Source organism: Schistocerca cancellata, chromosome 1 (genome assembly GCF_023864275.1).
Source record: "Schistocerca cancellata isolate TAMUIC-IGC-003103 chromosome 1, iqSchCanc2.1, whole genome shotgun sequence".
Classification (NCBI taxonomy): Eukaryota; Metazoa; Arthropoda; class Insecta; order Orthoptera; family Acrididae; genus Schistocerca; species Schistocerca cancellata.
Genome location: NC_064626.1, coordinates 881,883,246 through 881,905,323, shown reverse-complemented (window position 1 = coordinate 881,905,323; position 22,078 = coordinate 881,883,246).

The window sequence follows — 22,078 nt, the reverse complement described above, 5'->3', positions numbered from 1 at the left end:
TAAAGTGATGTATGATTCTTGTCAAGTGTCACGATGTCAATTCAAAGTATAAAATGTCTCCAAAAATACATCATTAACATAATATCTACGGCAATGTTAGCTCTACATCTTGTCAAAAACATGTGTCAGCAACACACACAATGTTCATATCAAGTGTTACAATGGTATCTTCACATCTAAAATACGTAAAGGGTGCTGGCATTTCAATCTGATGCTATGTTATTGGTGATTGTCAGAACGAATGTCAACGTCTACCTGACTTTGTTCAAGTTTTTTTTAGTAATGTTTCACTTTAGCAAGCACCATGTTCTGGGGGGAAGGGGAGAGAAGATAACGCGTTATGTTATACACTAGAGAAATGTAACTGATGATATTGATTGGCACTTATTGCTTTTAACTAAAAATTATTCAGTCTTACTCGATGTCACGTGCAAATTCAACTTTCGAGGAAAGCTACAATATTAAGCAATCGAAACTATGATACCAAGGTTCTCCAAACAGTTTACAGACTTTATTTCCAATAATTAAGTTCTAAATAAAACCAAAAACAAAATACAAAGTCACAAAATATGTCAACGGATTAGATTTATAAGTAACTTTACTTTATGATAACATAGCAGTACTTATTCTTGATTTTAACAATCGACTGTTTTTCAGTTTTAATAGCATTTTAAAACTGACCGAAACTGACTGTCAAATTAAAGCATTAGTGAAACTGCTTAACCACTCAATGACGTTTCCTAAATACCTAAGGGCTCTCCAACACCGCCTAGTAAGGATAGGTTTTGTTAGTTAGTTAGTTACATGTTCCATGGATTGTTTTACACGATAGATCGTAATGATGTGGAACGAATCATTTTACATTCACATCGCAAATTAATTTGTACACACAGTTACATTCTGAAGATTTCTAAGTTTTTTAACAAATGAAAAAAATATACAGATGTTATTTAGTTTCTACCACGTCTTCATCTGTGAGAAGACACATTGTAGTCTCCACGGCGAATGTTTCTCATAAGATAAACCGAGTTTATGGTAATAGATCTTGTGACTCGATTGTCACGTCTAATGGTTTTCATGTTTTGGCAATAAGACTAAGCAGATACTTTGGATTTACTATTACGTTGCTACAGCTAAAAACCTTATTGATTAAGATTAACGATGTTTCTAGTTATAGGGCGATTGATTTAGTTCCAAGATACAATATTTAGCTGATGAAACCTGACACAGTTATTTATACTAAGATGGTATCTGTTCTTTCGGACATGTCCGAAAGAACAGATACCATCTTAGTGTATATATATATATATATAAGGCTCACCGGCCACCGAAAGAACAGATACCATCTTAATATATATAGTTAAGGCTCACCGGCCACTTGACCATGTGCGAATGCACAAACAGTGCCCGAACTCTTACGGGAATCGGCAACGCGCCGAGAGTAACGAGTATAATGGGCGGGAGCACTACGAATGTAGTGCGGGACAATACGTTGAGAATGTGGGTTTCGCGGGAGGCGTGCCAGAGATAAATCCCTGCAGTCGCACTATCCTCTGTGTCCTCGGTGGCTCAGATGAATAGAGCGTCTGCCATGTAAGCAGGAGACCACAGGTTCGAGTCCCAGTCGAGGCACACATTTTCATCTGTCCCCGTTGATGTATGTCAACGCTTTTAAGCAGCTAAGGGTATTCATTTCACTGACACAGTTATCCTTGCAGATCAGAAACTTTTTCACTTTAATTTTTGCGCAAAAGATTTACTTTTCAAGACGCAAGGAATGTTGTAATGAAAACTCTGAACTCTTACTTTCCCCTCAGTTGGAATTTCAATATAAAATTTTATCTTCACGCTGACAGTTCAATACAGTGTCACGTCAATGTCTGTTTCAGAACTAAGCTAACAAGTTTAGGAAATTCAATAATTAATGGTAACGTAATGCATTTTGTTGGCATCAAATACTCATGTATCATATTCTGTAAGTGGAAAGCATGCAGATTTTGTTTGATGATTTTGCTACCCTTCCCACAGCGCTGAAAATATTAGCGAAAGATGGGATTCATGGACAGCAGCATCAAACCAGACAAGAGATGACTGTATTAACAATGCGTTACGTACAAAGTAACGCGGATTACTGCCTTTTTAGGTTATCAGTAGTAGGCTTTTGATTAATCCAATCCTAGTGTTTAATCATTTGTTTGTTTCGCTTTCAGGAAAACTAGCTTGCTTTACTTTATGAAGATCACTCTTCCAGCAAACGCGACGCTCAGATTCAAGGCTACCTAGAATCGCTAGAGCTAGCAGCAGAATAATGGTAACAAGCTGTTTTCAAAGGTCCTCCATCTTACTGAATAAACGATACTCTGAAAGAGGTCTCACTTTATGTCCTCCACCTGAATTCAGTCGAGATGCCTTACGACTTCGTTTTGTTGTATTCACAAAGTAATTTAGAAATTTCAGTTTTCTACCCGATATCAGAAAATACGTGATTGTGAACCTTATGTAGTGTTCCAGGTGAAACACTGTATAGAGCATTCTAAACTAGACCATTATTACTTCTTCACTGAAAGCCCTTGTAGGCGTTGTGGGAATCTCTCCCTAAGCCAGTATGGATTAATATTTTTTCAGGTACTCTAATGTGGTTTCAGCTAAATGATAGGCCATTCCTCTTCTAAAACATTATGACACCACCATTTTCTGCCAGCGAACAAACCGTTCATAAAGTAGGCTCCCCGATTTATGCTAAGATGAAGAAGAGCTCTCTGATACCGTGACTTATACAATCTGCGACGTCACCACACTGCTCAAAAATTGTGAAACTTCATCCTCCGAAGATGTGTGGTAAACTTTAGCTGTTTTTTCTCGATCCAAACGACATACAGTGCCTTATACAACACTATATTGCTGATATATTATTTCTCTAGTTCGAAATAACCTATTGAATCTTTTCGCCTTTAATTCGTCAGTCGTTCAGTACTCGTAGTTAGTACCGCTGCCTGCCGACTCGAATGTCATGGTTTCCCTTCCAGATGATTACTTCAAACTTATAGGACACCAGAATGTCTGGAACAGGACTTAATTGGCCATTGTTGTAGCCCACGAGAAACTGCTTGTATAAAGAAACAATAGTGATGATATACAAGCTGCTGAAGTTGATTATGCCAGAATTGGAGCGAAACACTTGTGATTAGTCAATATTTTCTTCTCGGAAATTTGTCGACAGTTTAATCATTGTTGGAATGACAGTATTTCCGCCATCCAATGTACTTATTGTTTACTTTCGACTATTGGGCAGTTTCGGCCAAGCGGTAGCTGTCCTACATGAGAAATGGCTGGTCATCAAGCTGTCTAGTCATTATAGCATATAGCGGGCAAACATAAGACTTGTTATGTGTAGTCAGGCGTACATCTGATATAAAAACAATCTAGAAGCATTAGAGGAACGCTGTCGAGTCCGAGTCAACTATGATAAAATACGTTCTCATTGCAGCGACAATCGTCAAACAGGTATCAGGAGCTGAGTGTACGTTGAGGCGTTGTAGGTCAATGAGTTGACACTGAGCAGTGTTGCCGTATCTAATGCTGCTTTTACACTATTTCTACACCAATTTTACGTACGACAACTTGCCATGCGTTTTATGTTTGCCCGCTATTTGCCAGTGGCTGGACGGTTTGGTAACCTATCTTGACACTTGTCAATGGCGTAACAGCCGAAATCTGCAAACAGTAGAAAGTCAAAAGCAATTACAGTCGATAGAGTAAATGCTGTAAGATCAGAAATTTTGCACGAAGGAAAGTACTAACGCAGTGGATTCAAGACTTCCTTGCAGACTGTACTCAACACGTCGCTCTTAATAACACGTAACTCTTAATAGAACAAAATCGACAGACGTAAAGGTAATTTCTCAATGGATTGTAATAGGACCGTTACTGTTTACACTCGGATTTGGAGGAGATTAGTGTTTAATGTCCCGTCGACAATACTCGTACGTAAATGATATAGTAGAAAACATCGCAAGCTCTTTTAGACTATTCGCAGATGACGGGGTTGTCTATAAGAAGATAGCAAGCCAGAAGACAGTATCGAGTTGCAGAATGATCTACAGAGGACGAATGAATCGTGCAGGATCTCGTAGTTGATTCTGAGCGCAAATAGGCATAACCTATTGTGCATACGTAAGAAAAGAAATCATTACTGTCCTCCTGCACTATTGACAACAAATTTGCTGGAAACACTACGACGCATAAGTTTGAAATTTAACTCAAAGATATTTACAAATTCCCTCTTTACTGGTGCAAAAACATGGCGCCCTGCGACGTCATCTCGGACTCGACAACGCTTCAAACAGCAAGGTGTAGAGACACACGAAGAGAAGGTACGAGCTCTGAAGTTCACATGACGTGTAAAGTGAATTAATGATGTCCCATTGGCAGTTCTGTCCAACGCTGCCGTGGACGCGTCACATGATGGAAAGGTTGCCACGTCCCCTCTTGCCAACATTTCACCCCTTCGTTTGACGACGCTGCGATGGAGGGTTGAGCCGCGACGCCCAGTGTTGATTTTTTTGTCTTTATTATTTTAAACCTTTACAGAAGGTAGGCCGGGAGCGGCCTATCCACGCCGCTCTTTGGCCACAGAAAAAAATACAAGAAGCACGAAGACTTAAAAACAGATGTACAGTCGTGGACAAAACGAGCGAGACCCCTCGCCTTTTCGTTATGCCGATCCGCACAGCTTTAAAGTCTGCTACACAGCATAACAAGCAAGGCGACGAAGTGCTACCAACATATTATTGAAATGCGTGAAATTGAAAAACTATCCGAACTTCGTCAGACTGTTTTCAATCATGTGTAGGACTATATTAATGCTGATTAGTGTGTTATACACAACACGTAAATATAAGATATAAATGAAAGAAGAAACGCTAATTAGTATGAACTGTACTAATAAAAATGAATTTCAGCTTATCGAGATAACACAACTGTTCGAGTGTGACAAAGTACCCCAGATCGTTACGAATTAGCAAAATAATATGCGCATTCGGCCGCGAAACGGTTTGTGTCAACGTTCAGACCAGTCATAGTGGATTGCCGTTGCTGGCCTACCATGAAAGTGTGCAAATTTAGCAATGCTTGAAGATTCGTAACGAAATTCAGTTAAAAATCATTCAGTGCCACACGTAAGTCAATTCAATTATTGACAGAAAGGAAAAAAGGAAGGGAGTAACGAGTATTAAATTGTACAAGGGTTTCATATTGGCATCCACAGGGCGCCAGTACAGAGTAAAGGTAGCGCTAAAACGTATTAGGGACGCGAGAATTTCTTAAAAGTGCTTTACTGATAGTCTATCTGCCTCCATCGTGATTAGAACCGAAAACAAACCAGACCTCCCTTGCAGTAGCAAACACCTTTCACTACGCTAGCAGACATCCCAGGCAAACAGCCCTCTATTATTACCCCAGACATGAATAAGCCGGCAATTTCGCAATGAAAATGGCAAAATGATCTGCAGTTTCTGTTGCATAGAGCTTTCTGGACTTTACGTCACCGCTTATGTGACAATTATTCGGGATGTTTATCGAAATAACAAAATACCGTTATTAGCAAGTAAATTTAGTAGGATAATACTACACCACCCCTGGAAATAAACGGCTACTTAGCTGCCAAACGTATTCTACAATGTTTCGGTTTCTCCGTTAGACTCGCCACAGCCAGAAAACGTTCATTAGCCGAAGTGTTTCTTGAGCTACCTAGCAGTGGGAATGCTCGCACTTCTAAAACGCGGTGGCATTAATATTATGATCTGAATTACCACGTGTGTAAGCAGATGGATTTTATTTGAATTCCTGTGAACGTGATTTGGATCGAAAGCGTAGCTACGAGTAATATGCTGATATATCGACTGCAACTAGAACATTTCGAATAAAGAGTAGGGAGAATTATTTATGCGACCCCCATCTTGAGTAACTGTCGTAGCTAATTTCGTTGTTAGGATTTCGTCACCTAAATCGGTAAAAATGAAACGCTACTAGTCTCACTTTCTTGAACGTCTATCTGTCTACCCAACACTTAAAACCCGTTTACCTCGAGTACGGGTAGATATAATAAGCGAAAATGTATTGCACTTCCTGCGGCATACGGTCCCTCGGTGGTGTGAAAAAGTGAGCTTCTACGTCAACGCAATCTAAAGATACGGCCGTGTCTTCTTCTTCTTCTTTCGTTTCAGCCTCTTTGGGGTACGCTGGATCAATCATTTCTTTGTGCGTTGTTCTTTTCTTAGGGCCCAGTATTTCTTCATTCTTTCTGATCTTCTTCTCCTCTCTTCTTCCGAGATGAAGGATTTGGACTTTTGTGTGGATTTGTCTTGGAACCTTATGTTTTCATCTTTAGTAATTAATTTAGCAGTTCGATCAATAAGTGAATTTTCTGAAATATATTCCACTAAGTCTTTCTCAGTTTCTTTAAACCAGGTGGGCTTCGTTTTTCGGTTACAGAAGAAGTCAAAGATTTGTTTAGTTAATCTGTTGGAATTCATTTTGAGAAGATGACCATAAAAATTTATTCTCCTTTTTCGCATAGAATCTGAAAGTTTTTCAATTTTCTTGTAGAGAGTTTCATTTTTGATGTATATAATCTTATTGTTTTGAAATTTTGGCTCGATGATTTTTCTTAAAATTTTTCTTTCCTTTACCTCAAGTTTCTGCATTTGGCCTTTGAAATTCGTGTTAAGTGTTTCTGCTGCATACAGTGCTTCTGGCTTAATCACTGTCTTGTAATGTGTAATTTTGGACCCCCATGAATGGGATTTTTGTTGTATGTATTTTTTGTTAGTTGGAAGGCCAATTCAAGTTTATTTTATCTGGATTCCATTGCTTTGCTTTCCCCAGCATTCCAACTAATCCATTCTCCGAGATATTTGAATTCTTTTACTATTTCAATCTTCTGTTCTTGAACTTTGAGGTATTTACATGAGTGCTTGATGTTTGTCAATATCTTAGTTTTTTCAGAGGAGATGTGAAGACCAATTTTAGCTGCTTGTTTCTTTAGTTCAAGGATTTGATCCTGTGCTTCTTCCATTGTTTCAGCAAACAGGGCCATATCATCTGCAAAAGCAATGCAATTTACTTTAAGGTTCTTCTTTTTGCAACCCAGTCTTATACCACTCTTAATATTTGTGTTCCATTCTCTGACTACTTTCTCAAGCGCACAATTGAACAGCAACGGTGAGAGCCCATCGTCCTGTCGCACTCCAGTTTTTATTTCAAAGGGTTCCGATAGTTCGCCCATAAATTTAACTTTCGAAAATGTATTTGTAAGGGTCGCTTTTATAATATTAGTTGTTTTCTTATCCAAACCCATTTCTTCCAGGACTGATAACAGAGATTCTCTATCAATCGAATCATATGCTTTTTTGAAATCAATGAAGGAGATTACGTATGTCTTTGCCCTTGATTTTTGGTATGCCATAATGTTTTTGAGGTTTAGTATTCGTTTCGAACATGATCTACCCTTTCTAAAACCTCCCTGGTATTCCCCGATTTGCGGATCCAATTGCGGCTCTGCTCTATTCAAAGAACTTTAGAAAGAATCTTGTACGTTATATCCAGCAGTGATATTCCTCTGTAATTGTTGGGGTCTGTCTTGAAACATTTCTTGTGGATAGGGTGGATGAGAGCTGTTCTCCATTCTGCAGGGATCTCTTCTTCTTTCCTGAGTTGATCGAAAACACACTTTAGGGATGTAACTGCATTTTTGTCAGCCTTTTTCCATAATTCGGCCACTATTTGATTTTCTCCGGACGTCTTGTTGTTTTTAAGTTCTGAAATGACCTTCTGTAGTTCTTCAGTAGTCGGTGGTTCTGAATCCGGCTTCTCACGGTTGTTTGGGATGGATTCAAATTTTTCAAGGGTGGGTTCACAATTCAAGAGTTTCTCAAAGTAGCCTGCTAGTATTTTGCAGTTTTCCGTGTTGTTGTGAGCGATGGTCCCATTTACATCTCGAAATTGGAGGGTGGGTGCTTTGTATCTTGATAACCTTTGTTTGTAAGTTCTGTAAAAGCTCCTTGAGTTGTTTTTAGCAAATTCTTCATCAATTTGGAGGAGAGTTTTGTTTTCATGTGTCTTCTTAATCCTTTTTATATTTTTATCTACCAGTTTTCTAACTGTAATGAAATTCAGTCTACTTTCTTCTGTTTTCTGTGATTGCCAATTTTGCCATGCCTGTTTTCTTCTTTCAATGAGGGCATCACATTCCAGCGACCACCAGGCATGTTTTTTACTTTTTTTGTTAGGTGCTATCCGTTCAGCTGTAGTAATGAGGTTTTCTTCGATATCCCCCAAGCTTTGTGTCTGAATGGTTTCTGTTGCTTTTGTGAATTCATCTGACTTTAATATCTTTTCTGTGCTATACTTCCGACCCTTAATTTGTTTCATGCTGCGTTTCCTGTTTGGGATGACTTTGAACTTAATTTTAGATAGGTAATGGTCTGAATCCAAGTTTGCTCCCCTGAGTACCCTAACGTTCATGATTTCTTTGCTAGAAATCTTCTTGATTGCCACATCATCAAGTTGAAATTCCCCAAGGCTAGGATTTGGGGATACCCATGTCTTTTGCCTTCGTGGTAGTTTCTTGAAAGCTGTGGATTTAAGAATTAAATTGTGTGCTTGGCAAAGTTCTATTAGTCTCACACCATTTCTGTTTGTTCTCTTGTGTGCAGGATAGTTTCCAACTATTTTCTTATATCTTTTTTCTTTACCAATCTGTGCATTAAAATCTCCAAGAAGAATGATGATGTTTTTATCTGGAATTTTCTGAATAATGTGACCTAGACGATTCCAAAAGGCCTCCACTTTTTCTTTGGGTGCTTGTGAATGTAAGACTTGAGATTCTTTCTGATTGGGAATCAAAGCCAACTATTGAGTTCAAGATTTGTTTGTTGATTATAAAGGCTGTCCCAAGATGTGGTACATTTTTCATTACTCTCGGTCCCACTTTCCCTTTGTATATCCTAAAACCTTCGGAATCGAAGGTATCTGTGTCCATGTATCGTGTTTCTTGAATGGCTGTTATGAGTACGTTGTGGTTCTTTAGCGTATCTGTTAGATGTTTTAGTTTTCCGGTTTTCAACAATGAGTTTGCATTGAAAGTTGCTAGGTACGTTGATTGCCTATATTGAAATTTGGATGAGATTCCAAGACACTCCGACTTATCTTTGCGCAATGTTGCAGACTCCCCAGAATCCGAATGTCTGCTGACGTACTGGCGTACGGTGGATCGTCCACCTGGGGTAAAATAGTTTACATCACACACTTCCATGATTGATGAAAGTTATTTTGGGTGTGGCCCAAAGGCCACAAAATGTACAACCAAGATTGTGAGTCCTGGAGGTAGTTCTTCCGCTCTCTCCGCCGTTGGGAATCTGAACTTCCTCTTCCGCCTTTGAGACCGTTGACCAGGTTTCACCTAGTAACCCTAGGCACGGGCCCTTACAGGGTGCTACCATCCGGAGCCAGATGGACCCAGGTTTTTTAACGAGATGTTACTCCTCCCCCTCCTCCTTCCTCATCATTTGCGAAATGAGGCCCCGGACTTGGGACCGGCAGTGGTGGAGTTATACGGCCGTGTATATAAAGAAAATTTACGCGATTGGTCAAAAAATGGCTCTAAGAACTATGCGTCCAAACTGTTTAGGTCACCAGTCCCCTAGACCTAGAACTACTTAAACCTACTTAACATAAGGACATCACACATATCCATGCCCGGGGAAGGATTCGAACTGACGGCGCAAGCTGCCGCGCGATCCGCGATATGACGTCGTTGAACGCACGGCTAACCCACGCCGGCAAGCTGTTAATATCATCTGGCGTTACTAAAAAGTTATTCACTTCTGGTGAATGATGTTCTGCGCAGTTCATTTAAGATAGAATAACTAAATTATATTTGATGTTACGAAAGAGGAAGGACGCGTAATTCATTTCCCCTTGTCTTTATTTATGACGTTAGATTCGCAATCTGAGCATATGTACTATCCATAACCATAATTTAGCGCCAAGTCATAGTCACAGATATGCGAATACAACACATTGGCTTATACGTGAGGTATTTCGTTTCCCACGAAGTGGTGGCAGACGATGCTGTGGCGCCTCTGAAGCGCGAGCTTCGCCAGTGCTATCTCAGCACATCAGCTGAGCGTACGTTTTCTTCCTGCTACTAGTCTACAGGACAATGGCAACACCGTAGAATACGTTTGACAACTATGTGACCATCGATTTACGTTCTTGAGTGGTTCATAATTATGTTAGTAAATCCACTCGATATTTTTATGTCCTCTAAATTATATTTGCTACATGATTCGCACTGAAGACGTAGGAAATGTATGTTATTTGGTCCAGGAAGGACGTTCCAACAGAAATTGCTGCTTACATTGACATTTATGTTGCGAATTAGTCGTCTTACCCATCACATGGACAACGAGAATGCTCTGTTTTTGCTACAGGTGCTTCATAGCTTAGTGGTATTGTATGTTGGTGGCGTTGCCAGTTTACATACTGCGCATGTAACACACAATAAAAGCGTTGGATGCCTACAGTGATCAGTCTTCTTGATAAACATTTGTCATCACGGTAATTTATGTAACTTGCTCTTCGACTTCCAATTTGATAATTTGTGGAAAATTTTTTTACCTTGCTAGTCCTAGTTTCAAACATTGTCTGACAAAAAAACGTAGGCATGAAGGAGTCAGTGAAAGCAATTATTGGCTACTATAGCAAACTTTTGAATCCACTGGACACTTGAATTCTCTATATTAGTTCTGAGAGTTTTGTAATTCCTCTTGTTATTTACTGTCTCAATGTCATCCGTGAGAATAAAATTAAAGATAGTGGGATGAGGTTCCTGATCTATGTACTGTGTATTAATATTCTGTCCTGCTACGTAAATTTTAAGGGTTATATTCTTTACGTAAAACAGAGTATCGGTTTCAGTCCTAGGATCGACGATAAACTTGAGAAGTACAATTACAGAATAGTGGCACATCGATTATGGCTCCTCATCATCAAAAATAGTTGTTACCTATAGTTTCGTATTTGCTATTTGACCGTCGTCACCCTTTAGAGACCAACCTGATCTTTCCACAATGCCATTTTTGACTTGCTTCTTAATATGTCCTATAACTACAGATTTGTTGAAAATATTAACTGTTAAATACGCTATTCCACAAATTAAAAACTTCCAGTTATTCTTTATATCTTGAAACTCACTACCGTTCACTTTTACTGAAGAGAAGATACATAATAATAAAATGAAATCATAGATTAGAATCTCAAAGTATACTGTGAATGGTTAAAACGAAATGAACTAAAAATCATTTTGTTGTCTAAACACGTTACTGTTCCAGAAAACTTCGGCACCTCTCAAAATTTTTTACACCACTGATGTTTATGCACATGTGGACATGTCTCATGAAGTAGCACAGTTTAGCCGTCACAAAATAAAGCCTAAAAAAAACTTTTATTTCCTGGGGTGGTGCAGAATTATCCTACTAAATTTACTCGCTAATAATAGTATTTTGTTATTTTGATAAACATCCCGAATGATTGTCACATAAGCGGTGACATAAAGGCACAAAACTCATGTTTTAGAGTCCAGAAAGTTCTATGCAGACCAGGCTCTGCTAACGGTATACTACGCCTTCCACATCGATGGCAACAGGATCTACACAACGCTGGTGACTACTTTGAAGGACAGCAACTGGTGCAAACATGTAACTCTTTTGTATCGGTTGTGAATAAATAGTTGCCACTATTTAAGTTCCAACCCTCATATAGTCTTAGACGTGATTGAAAACAGTCTGACAAATTTAGGATAGTTGGTAGCACTTTGTCGCCTTGCCTGTTATACTGTGTAGCAGACTTTAAAGCTGTGCGGATCAGCATAACGAAAAGGCGAGGGGTCTCGGTCGTTTTGTCCACGACTGTACATGTAGGATAAAAACAGGAGACAGACAAATGAAAAAGAAACGAAGTCATTCACGGAAGGCACTGGTCGCACAGGGAAGTTCAGCTCAGTGCACAAACGTAGACTGACGGTTGAACATCTGAACATAGGAGCACTGACGAAGTTACACCGTTGCACCAAGATAAAGAGAAACACTAACACAATGATGGCGATCTTCAGCGCACTATAAACACACTGTTGCAAGAAAATAAGGGGGGCCTGCCACAGGGAAATACGGAAGGTTAGGGGGGGGGGGGAGGGGGAAGGATGCCAGGCGGAGAGAAGATGGGAGAGAGAGGGGAGATGTTATGGGGGGTGTGGAAGCCCAGGGAGGGGGAGGAGATAGAGGAGGGAGGAAGTGAGGAGGGAGAGAAGGGAAAGAGGGTGCCCTGGAGGAAAAACACAGGAGGAGGAAGTGGAGGATTAAGTCTGGTAGGAGGGGTAGATGGAGGGGACGAGGGCATCATCTGGAAAGTGAAGTTGATGGAAGCCACCCTGGGCAAGGGTATGGAGTGCGGTAAGATGGAGAATGGGTGGGATGCAGGTGTACAGGCGCTGCAGCGGATGGGGGTGGGAAAGGATGGGAGAGACAGGCAGGTGAGGGGAATCAAGTTTAAGGATGGTGTAAATGATCCGTATCCGTTCAACGAACAGGAGGAGGTGTGGGAAAGGAATTAAGTCATAGAGGATCTGCATGGGGGATGGGAGGCGGATTCGATAGGCGAGGCGAACGCATGGCGTTCCAGGATTTGAAGGGACTTGTAGAAGGTAGGAGGGGCGGAGATCCAGGCAGGATGGGCATAACAGAAGATAGAGCGGATGAGGGATTTACAGATGTGGAGGATTGTGGAGGGGTCGTGACCCCATGTGCAGCCAGAAAGGAGCTTGAGGAGGCGGTGCCGGGAGCGTGCCTTGGCTTGGATCGTCTGGAGATGGGGGGTGCTCCCAGTGTTGAAATCACGCAGTCTTCTTATGAGTGGCCGAGGAAAATATGTCAGACACATCGACGCTCAGAATCGTCTCGAAAGGGCCTCAGGAGGTGGCGTAAAGGGTGTCACTGGAACTACCCCTTTTTTCTTTGGGGCATTGATTCCCACACATTTCATGGTCGTAACCGACAGTTTGAAGTACTATGAGCGACAGAAAGATGTTACTAGCAAATTTTCATACTGCTGACATCTACCTTACGCTGCAGCGCTTTTCTAAGGACGTCTTAGCCTAGATAACCCTATGAAAGTAATAGCACCCCTTTGTAGTGCAGTGTGACCGCAATTTTCGCTCTGGTGTATTCGACGAAATTTTAACGCAACCCAAAGCAGCAAAGGGTTCTTGTGCTGTTTTAGTGCTCTTGTTTCACGCCCTCCTTTCGAGTGATCAAAGAGGGGTGAGAATTTGACATATGCATGAATAAAACAGCAAATGTTTTCTCTAAGACTCCCCAGATCGCCAATAACCTTGGAAGCAACCGTCCCAGAATATTGAGAATTTTGAAAATATGCCTTTACAGAGAAAACCTTCGAAGTAGTGCTAGGCGCCTACAGGAAGGCAACCACTTGACACACCTTCGGTGCCAGCCGCTGTTGTTGTTGTTGTTGTGGTCATCAGCCCTGAGACTGGTTTGATGCAGCTCTCCATGCTAATCTATCCTGTGCAAGCTCCTTCATCTCCCAGCACCTACTGCAACCTACGTCCTTCTGAATCTGCTTTGTGTATTCATCTCTTGGTCTCCCTCTACGACTTTTACCCTCCACACTGCCCTCCAATGCTAAATTTGTGATCCCTTGATGCCTCAGGACATGTCCTACCAACCGGTCCCTTCTTCTAGTCAAGTTGTGTCACAAACTTCTCTTCTCCTCAATCCTATTCAATAGCTCCTCATTAGTTACGTGATCTACCCACCTAATTTTCAACATTCTTCTGTAGCACCACATTTCGAAAGCTTCTATTCTCTTCTTGTCCAAACTATTTATCGTCCATGTTTCACTTCCATACATGGCTACACTCCATACAAATACTTTCAGAAACGACTTCCTGACACTTAAATCTATACTCGATGTTAACAAATTTCTCTTCTTAAGAAACGCTTTCCTTGCCATTGCCAGTCTACATTTTATATCCTGTCTACTTCGACCATCAGTTATTTTGCTCCCCAAATAGCCAGTCGCTATCCTGCAGGTTTTCTCTGTAAGGACACATTATTGCCGGACTGGTGGCATTTAGAGTTTTGTTAACGGATATGTCAACGTTGCATCTCTGTGTAGTTAGGGACAATTAACCACATATGGGTAGCTCCAACACGCAGACATAGCAAATACTGGTGAATCCCTACAGTACAGCTAAGTTAACTGGCATTGCCAGCTATAACCAGCGGCCAAAGCAGGGAAGCCGTACTGCACACTAAAATGCAAACAAAGCCAACTAAAATCCTTACACAGTACGATCGATTTATGATGAATCGAGCACTCATATAACGACCTTGGCTGTTATAGATACAGACACTGCAGCTGGTTCAGGAGATTCACAGGTGCTCTGTCCAGACTAACAACAACCTCAGCCTTAGATGATCTGTCGCAGACTGCAAGAAAACCGCTACTGTTCTTACTATTGTAGTTTTTTTTTCACCTTGACACTTTTTTTCCCCTCTGCCGCTACCTTTCGTTCTCTTTTCATCCACTATCTATCTCTTCGTACGTCTGGACAATCCTACCCAGACGTACGAATAACATCACGGCCCCACATCCCGTGAAGTTCTCGATCAGCAACTAATAAACACGGAGAACTTTTCTGATGGTCACAACGTCGCTGTGGTCGTGGAAGGGCTCCACCCTTAGAGATGGTGTCATACCACAAGAGGGCGGGGAACAAGAGAGCTGAAAAAGCAGAAGACCCTTTTCCTGCTTAGGATCACGTGGTCCCTAGTGGTTCCACTCATTACAGCAGAGAGAAAACTGCTGTCGCACGTCACTCCAAAGGGGTGAGTGGGGTTGCTAACGGACGGGGCTCCTAGAGAAGGATTGAAGTGTCCAGAACATGTCAGCAGTGTCAAAGATTGTCCAGAACGTTTTCCTGTGTCCATCGCCCTGCAAACCGTCGTTTTAGAGCGCGAAATATGTGGGAATCAGTGACCAAAGGAAAGCTTCATTGAGGGCCTTTATGCTCCCTGCTGAGGCCTTTTCTTGTCGATTATCAGCGGCGATGTATCTGACATGTTTTCCTCGGCCATCTCGTAAGAAAACTGCGTGATTTCAACGCTGAGCGTCGCGGTTCTGACCTCCATCGCAGAAGCGTCAAAAGAAGAGATGAAGTGTGGGTAAGAAGGGTGTGACGACTTTCCCATTGTGCGACAGGTGCACGGCGGCGTTTGGCAGAATTTTGGTGAAACTTGGTGTCAATGTAACACTATTAACCCATTTTACACGTTACACAAACTTCTAAGCTCGGCCCGCTTTTCGTATGTGTCGACACCGTCCTATTTGAACCGAGGGTGATGTCGCAGTTCACCACGCTCTTGTACCATTACAGGGGAAGGTTATAGGTACCTTTCAGTCAAATCAAAAAACTTCTGCGTCGGTAGCGGAGACCATTACGTGGTGATACTTTATTTGTGTTGCGTAGTGTATCTAGGAGTAAGTATCTAGAGCGACGTCAAGTGGAAAGACAACATAAAGCAAATAGTACGAAAACCAGATGTCCGGCTGAGACTCATAGGAACTCTTAAGGAAATATAATTCATCCGTGAAAGCAGTGGCTCAGAAGGTGTTTTTTCGTCCAATGCTTGAACCAATCTAGGACCCTTACCAAGTACGACTGGTAGAAGAGATATAGATGATCCAAAGAAGAGCGGCGTGTTTCGTCACGGTTGGTGCGAGAGCGTTACAGAGATGCTCAATGAACTCTAGTGGCAGACGTCACAAGAGGGGCGTTGCGAATCACGGAGACGTTTCCTATAGAAATTCCGAGAGAGTACTTTCCGGAAAGAATCGACAAAAAAAAGGGTACAAATGGCTCTGAGCACTATGGGACTTAACATCTGAGGTCATCAGTCCCCTAGAACTTAGAACTACTTAAACCTAACTAACCTAAGGACATCACACAGATCCATGTCCGAGGCAGGATTCGAACCTGCGACCGTAGCGGTCGCGCGGTTCCAGACTGAAGCGCCTAGAACCGCTCGGCCACACTGGCCGGCGTCGAACAACATATTACTTCCCCCCACACACATCTCGCGTAATGACAACGATAGGAACATTCGAGTTTACAGCTAATACAGAGGCTTATGGACAACCATTCTTCCTTCGCTGCACTGGCGAGTGGAAAAGGGAAGGGGGAATCAGTTAGTTCTACCAGAAATATCCTCTGCCAAACAGCGCCAGGTGGCTTGCGAAGTACCGATGTAGACGTAGATCTAACCATAGCCTGAATCATCTGAAATCTGTGAGTCCGCAGCTCGTGGTCTCGCGGTCGCGTTCTCGTTTACCGAGCACGGGGTCCCGGGTTCGATTCCCGGCGGGGTCAGGGATTTTCCTCTGCCTCGAGATGACTGGATGTTTGTGTTGTCCTCATCGTTTCATCATCATTCATAAAAGCGGCGAAATTCGGCTGAGCAATGATTGGGAATTTGTACGGGCGCTGATAACCGCGCAGTTGAGGGCCCCACATCATCATCATCAAATGCACGTCCCACACACACCTACCCACTCACTTGCAGAAACACACGCTGATGAGAGATAGAGAGAGAGCTGCGGGAGAGAGAGAGAAGAAGGGAGGGAGGGGAGAAGAATTATAGATAACCTTACCTTGAAACTGTTAGCGGAAGTAGTTGTTGAAGAATTTAGCGGATTAAGGCAAAAACGGGAAAAGTAAATGTGATGCCTTGCTTCGTATTAACACTAGCGTTCACTCAAATCCTCTTTTATCCAGTCTGGACGTTCTACAAGAGATATTCTGATGGCAATGCTTCACTGATTGGAAAATGTCTAGGATGTTTCTCATAGTGATTGGTTACCGTACAGTTTTCGTTATTTACTGTCAAGAACAAAATACTATGTTTAGAGACACACGTTGAATGTATTAAATGCTAAACATTATATAATATTATTCATTCCTTTAAATATGATAGCATTTTACTCGTTAAGAAGAGATACGCTTTGTTTCAACTTATGGTCTACGGGGTTCTCGCATGGTTATTTATAAACTGTGTAGGAAACATTACACCTGTAGAATTGCACCTCGTGGAAGAAATCAATGGAAATACAAAGTTCTTGGTTTCTGTATTATCTTTGTTCGCCGGCCGGTGTGGCCGAGTGGTTCTAGGCGCTTCAGTCTGGAACCGCGCGACCGCTACGGTCACAGGTTCGAATCCTGCCTCGGGCATGGGTGTGTGTGATGTCCTTAGGTTAGTTAGGTTTAAGTAGTTCTAAGCTCTAGGGGACTGATGACCTCAGATGTTCCCATAGTGCTCAGAGCCATTCGAACCATTTGAACAGAATCTCCAATAAAATAGTCGCTTCAAGACATGCCAATTGCCACTTAACTTCCACGGAAAACGCGAGGCAAGCTCAGGTGGCAACGAGATGATCAGTCTAGCAAAATGAGGCGTGCAGAAGGACGAGAACATTCGTTAACACATCAACCGTGTTATGGAGTGCCCTATCTATCCATCCCAGAGTACCCATGAAGATCTACGGGAAGCAATGGCAGTGCAAGTGATGCAGATGTAGCTTAGTATTTCTCCGGAAAACCATACGAAGTTGATGATTTACATACATGAGAAAGGAAAGGGAGATCCATGTTACTCAATTCTTCCCTTAAAGTGCAACTGTAATTTCGTAGCAAAGCCGCTAGCGTACGTTTACGTCTAGATTTATATGTCTTTTGAGTGACACACGAGTTGAACGGGTTGAATATGCAGATAACTCGCCTAGGCTGCCAATTCAACTACATTACTGGCCATCAAAATTGCTACACCACTACGTGCTACAGACACGGAATTTAACCGACAGGAAAAAGATGCTGTGATATGCAAATGATTAGCTTTTCAGAGCATTCACACAAGGTTGGCGCCGGTGGCAACACCTACAACGTGCTGACATGAGGAAAGTTTCCAATCGATTTCTCATACACAAACAGCAGTTGACCGGCGTTGCCTGGTGAAACGTTGTTGTGATGCCTCGTGTCAGGAAAGGAAATGCGTACCACTACGTTTCCGACTTTAATAAAAGTCGGATGGTACCCTATCACGATTGCGGTTTATCGTATCGCGACATTGCTGCTCGCGTTGGTCGAGACCCAATGACGGCAATGACGGTTAGCAGAATATGGAATCTGTGGGTTCAGGAGGGTAATACGGAACGCCTTGCTGGATCCCAACGGCCTCGTATCACTAGCAGTCGAGATGACAGGCATCTTACCCTCATGGCTGTAACGGATTGTGCAGCCAAATCTCGATCCCTGAGTCAACAGATGGAGACGTTTGCCAAACAACAACCATCTGCACGACCAGTTCGTCGACGTTTACAGCAGCATGGACTATCAGCTCGGAGACCATGGCTGCGCTTACCCTTGACGCTGCATCACAGACATGAGCGCCTGCGATGGTGTACTCAACAACGAACTTGGGTGCACGAATGGCAAAACGTCAGTTTTTGGATGATTCCTGGTTCTGTTTGCTGCATCGTGATGGTAGCATCCGTGTTTGGCGACATCGCGGTGAACGCACAATGGAAGCGTGTATTCGTCATCGCCATACTGGCGTATCACCAGGCGTGATGGTATGGGGTGCCATTGGTTACACGTCTCGGTCACCTCTTGTTCGCATTGACGGCACTTTGAACAGTGGACGTTACATTTCAGATGTGTTACGACCCGTGGCTCTACCCTTCATTCGATCCCTGCGAAACCCTACATTGCAGCAGGATAATGCACGACCGCATGTTGTAGGTCCTGTACGGGCCTTTCTGGATAGAGAAAACGTTCGACTGCTGCCCTGGCCAGCACATTCTCCAGATCTGTCACCAACTGAAAACGTCTGGTCAATGGCGGTCGAGCAACTGGCTTGTCACAATACGCCAGTCACTACTCTTGATGAAATGTGGTATCGTGTTGAAGCTGCATGGGCAGCTGTACCTGTACACGCCGTCCGAGCTCTGTTTGACTGAATGCCCAGGCGCATCAAGGCAAAGCGATTAAAAATTCCTAACAAGAAATGCATCGAAAGTCTTGTCAACATATATATATGCATTTCGATGCATTTCTTATATATATATATATATATATATATATATATATTTGACCATAAGTGACTCTGACAAAGGGCAGATTATTGTGGTCCAGCTCCTGGGAGCGAGCACCAGGAAACGGCGAAGCTGGTCACTTGTTCGAGTGATTCTGTCGTTGGGAGCCATGTAAAGTGCACGAAGGGCAGTGAAACCGCGAGGAGGTGACAAGGTATTGGACGTCCACGCAACATGGGGGTCAAAAGCTTGCCCACTCTGGAAAAAAAGGACAGGCGGCAATCTGCGCCAGATCTGACGACAGAGCACAGGTGTTTCGGAGCACGCTGTTCAGCGCACATTGTCGAAGATGGGGCTCCACATGTGTTTCCATGTTGAACGGACGCCATCGTCAGTTACCTTCGGACGGGATCTTCGAAATTGGACCAAAGTTCAATGGAAACGTGTCACCTGAAAGAACGATTCACGTTTCTTGTTCCACCAGGTCGATGGCAGTATGCGTATATGCGGATACGCTGTCATCCACTCGAACGTCTGCTCGAAATGAGCACCGCACCAAGGACCCAGGCCGATGAGGACGGTGTTGGGCTATGCGTGACTTTCACCTGGGTTTCCATTGGACCTGTGACGTTAATCGATGACAGCGTGACAGCTGTGCACATTACTGCACACCACCTGCATCAACTCATGCTTAATGTCTTCCACGACGGCACTGGCATCTTCCAGCAGGATACTGCCCGTGTCACGAGCCGAGAATCGCGCTACAGTGGTTTGAGGAGCATGACACTGAACTCGCGTTGGTCACAATTCGCCTGGTCTGGACCCGATGTAACACATCTGGGACGCTATCGGGCGCCAGGTGTGCCCCCACAATCTATCGCTCCATAATTTACGTTAATTGTGTGGACAGTTGGTGCCATATACCTCTGGAAACCTACCAAGGCCTTGTCGAATCTATGTCACGCAGTATCGAAGCTGGATTGCGTTTCAAATGGTATCGTAATGGTTTGACTCATTAGGGTACATGAACGCTATGTACAGTCGTGCTCAAAAGTAACCGAACGACCCGAATTGCATTTCGCCCGATTCACATGCAACCCACATAACGCAGCTGTCTAGCAGGTACTGTAATCGCTCCTTGGTACAGTCGTTTGACTATTGAAAATGGCTCCACCAAGTCACCACTAGAAAACTCGGCTCTGTATCGCAATAACTCAAGATGTAAAGTAATACCACGATATTACAAATATCAGGGAACACCTTATCACAGATAAGACTGTCCTTAAGGCTTGTAAGCTCACATTTATTGAATAAATGACGTACCTGAAATGTTACCACTCTCATTATTACGTCAGATAGGTAATGCACGTAGTAAGTTCGTCGTATTCATGATTTCCTCTTCAAAGTACATACTGTACTTGTTATTTAACACAAAATGACATTAAAAATTTATGTTATTCACGAGCAGCTAGTTGAGAATATGTATGAACTTCAAATGACACGACGAATCGTCTCGTTCTGCATTTGGATTCAAACCCAGGTCATGCAGACTAAGATTTCGTGACTGACGGAAACTAACAGTCATTCCTGACTAGGCATACAGAGAGTGATATATCTCGATTTTAGACAGTATCAGTTAGCAAATATCAACTTTAAATTACACAACGTAATCATTTTTAACAGACGCGAATTCCTACCCAGCATCTATTGCCCCTTTTAACGAACTACGAGAGATGTTAAATATTGCTTCTTCACAAGTAACTAACTTGAAATGCCATGATGAAAAGCTTTGTGTTGGACAGGGATTCGAACCCAGAACCTAATCGGATTGATATCGAAGAACAATCAACTGTGACATATCGGATTTTCTCGGCAGTAGCTAGATGTTTTAACTGAAATGACGAGACGAAACATTAATTTTTTTCTTCCCAGGACTCCAACCCGGAACCTATCGCTGTTATATATTAGAGAAAACGAACGTTAAATATGGGTTTGTTACATCAGCAGCGATATGTGAGCATGTTTGAACTAGAAATAATATGACGAAGAGTTCAATGCTCACTGGGAATCGTACCCCACACATACCGTTGTTGACTACACACAAAGAGACGTCAGCTACAGAATTTTTCTCCACCAGCAGCTCGGAAAAACATCCTTGAACTTAGAGTGATCCCTCAAATAGTTCTGTGTCTCACTGGGAGTCAAAAACGTCAGATATCGTTAGTGTTGACAACGGATGCAAATGCATCAAAAATCAAAATTCTTATTCATCAGCACATAGGTGTTCTCATGCTAGATCTTGATAATACGTAATGAAAACTGTAGTGCCAGGCCAGCATTCGAACCCATTCACGCGCAATATGTGGAGATGTTGAGGAATCTGCAGTTTTGAACAAACAACAAATTGTAGTCGAGCTGTATTGTCACGAAGGGATCAAATTCCGCGTTAAGGGTGGCCTGAGTTGCATTCCAAGTTCAGAACCAATTTTATCGACATCCAGAAGCTCAAAAAAAGATGGAATAAGGGTCCTGTGACGCTACATAGCGTTTGTTTCGTCACTATAAATAAATAATTAGTATAAGTAAGGTTACTGGTGACAGAATTCCCACATTTCGCCACTCCTGACTTTAATGTGATGCAACCTAACGACTGTTTGGTAGAGAAGGAATATCATGTTTAATGTGAATTTCAGACCACAATGCCATTATACCTTCTTCACTTGGCGTAGCCAGAAGAGAATAGAATCTGTCTCTCCCTATTAAATATCATTGGCAGAAGTTGGAATCGAACCCAGACCATCATCGTAGGAACCTACCATCAACCCAACAAACCACCAAATAATCTTCTGTATCA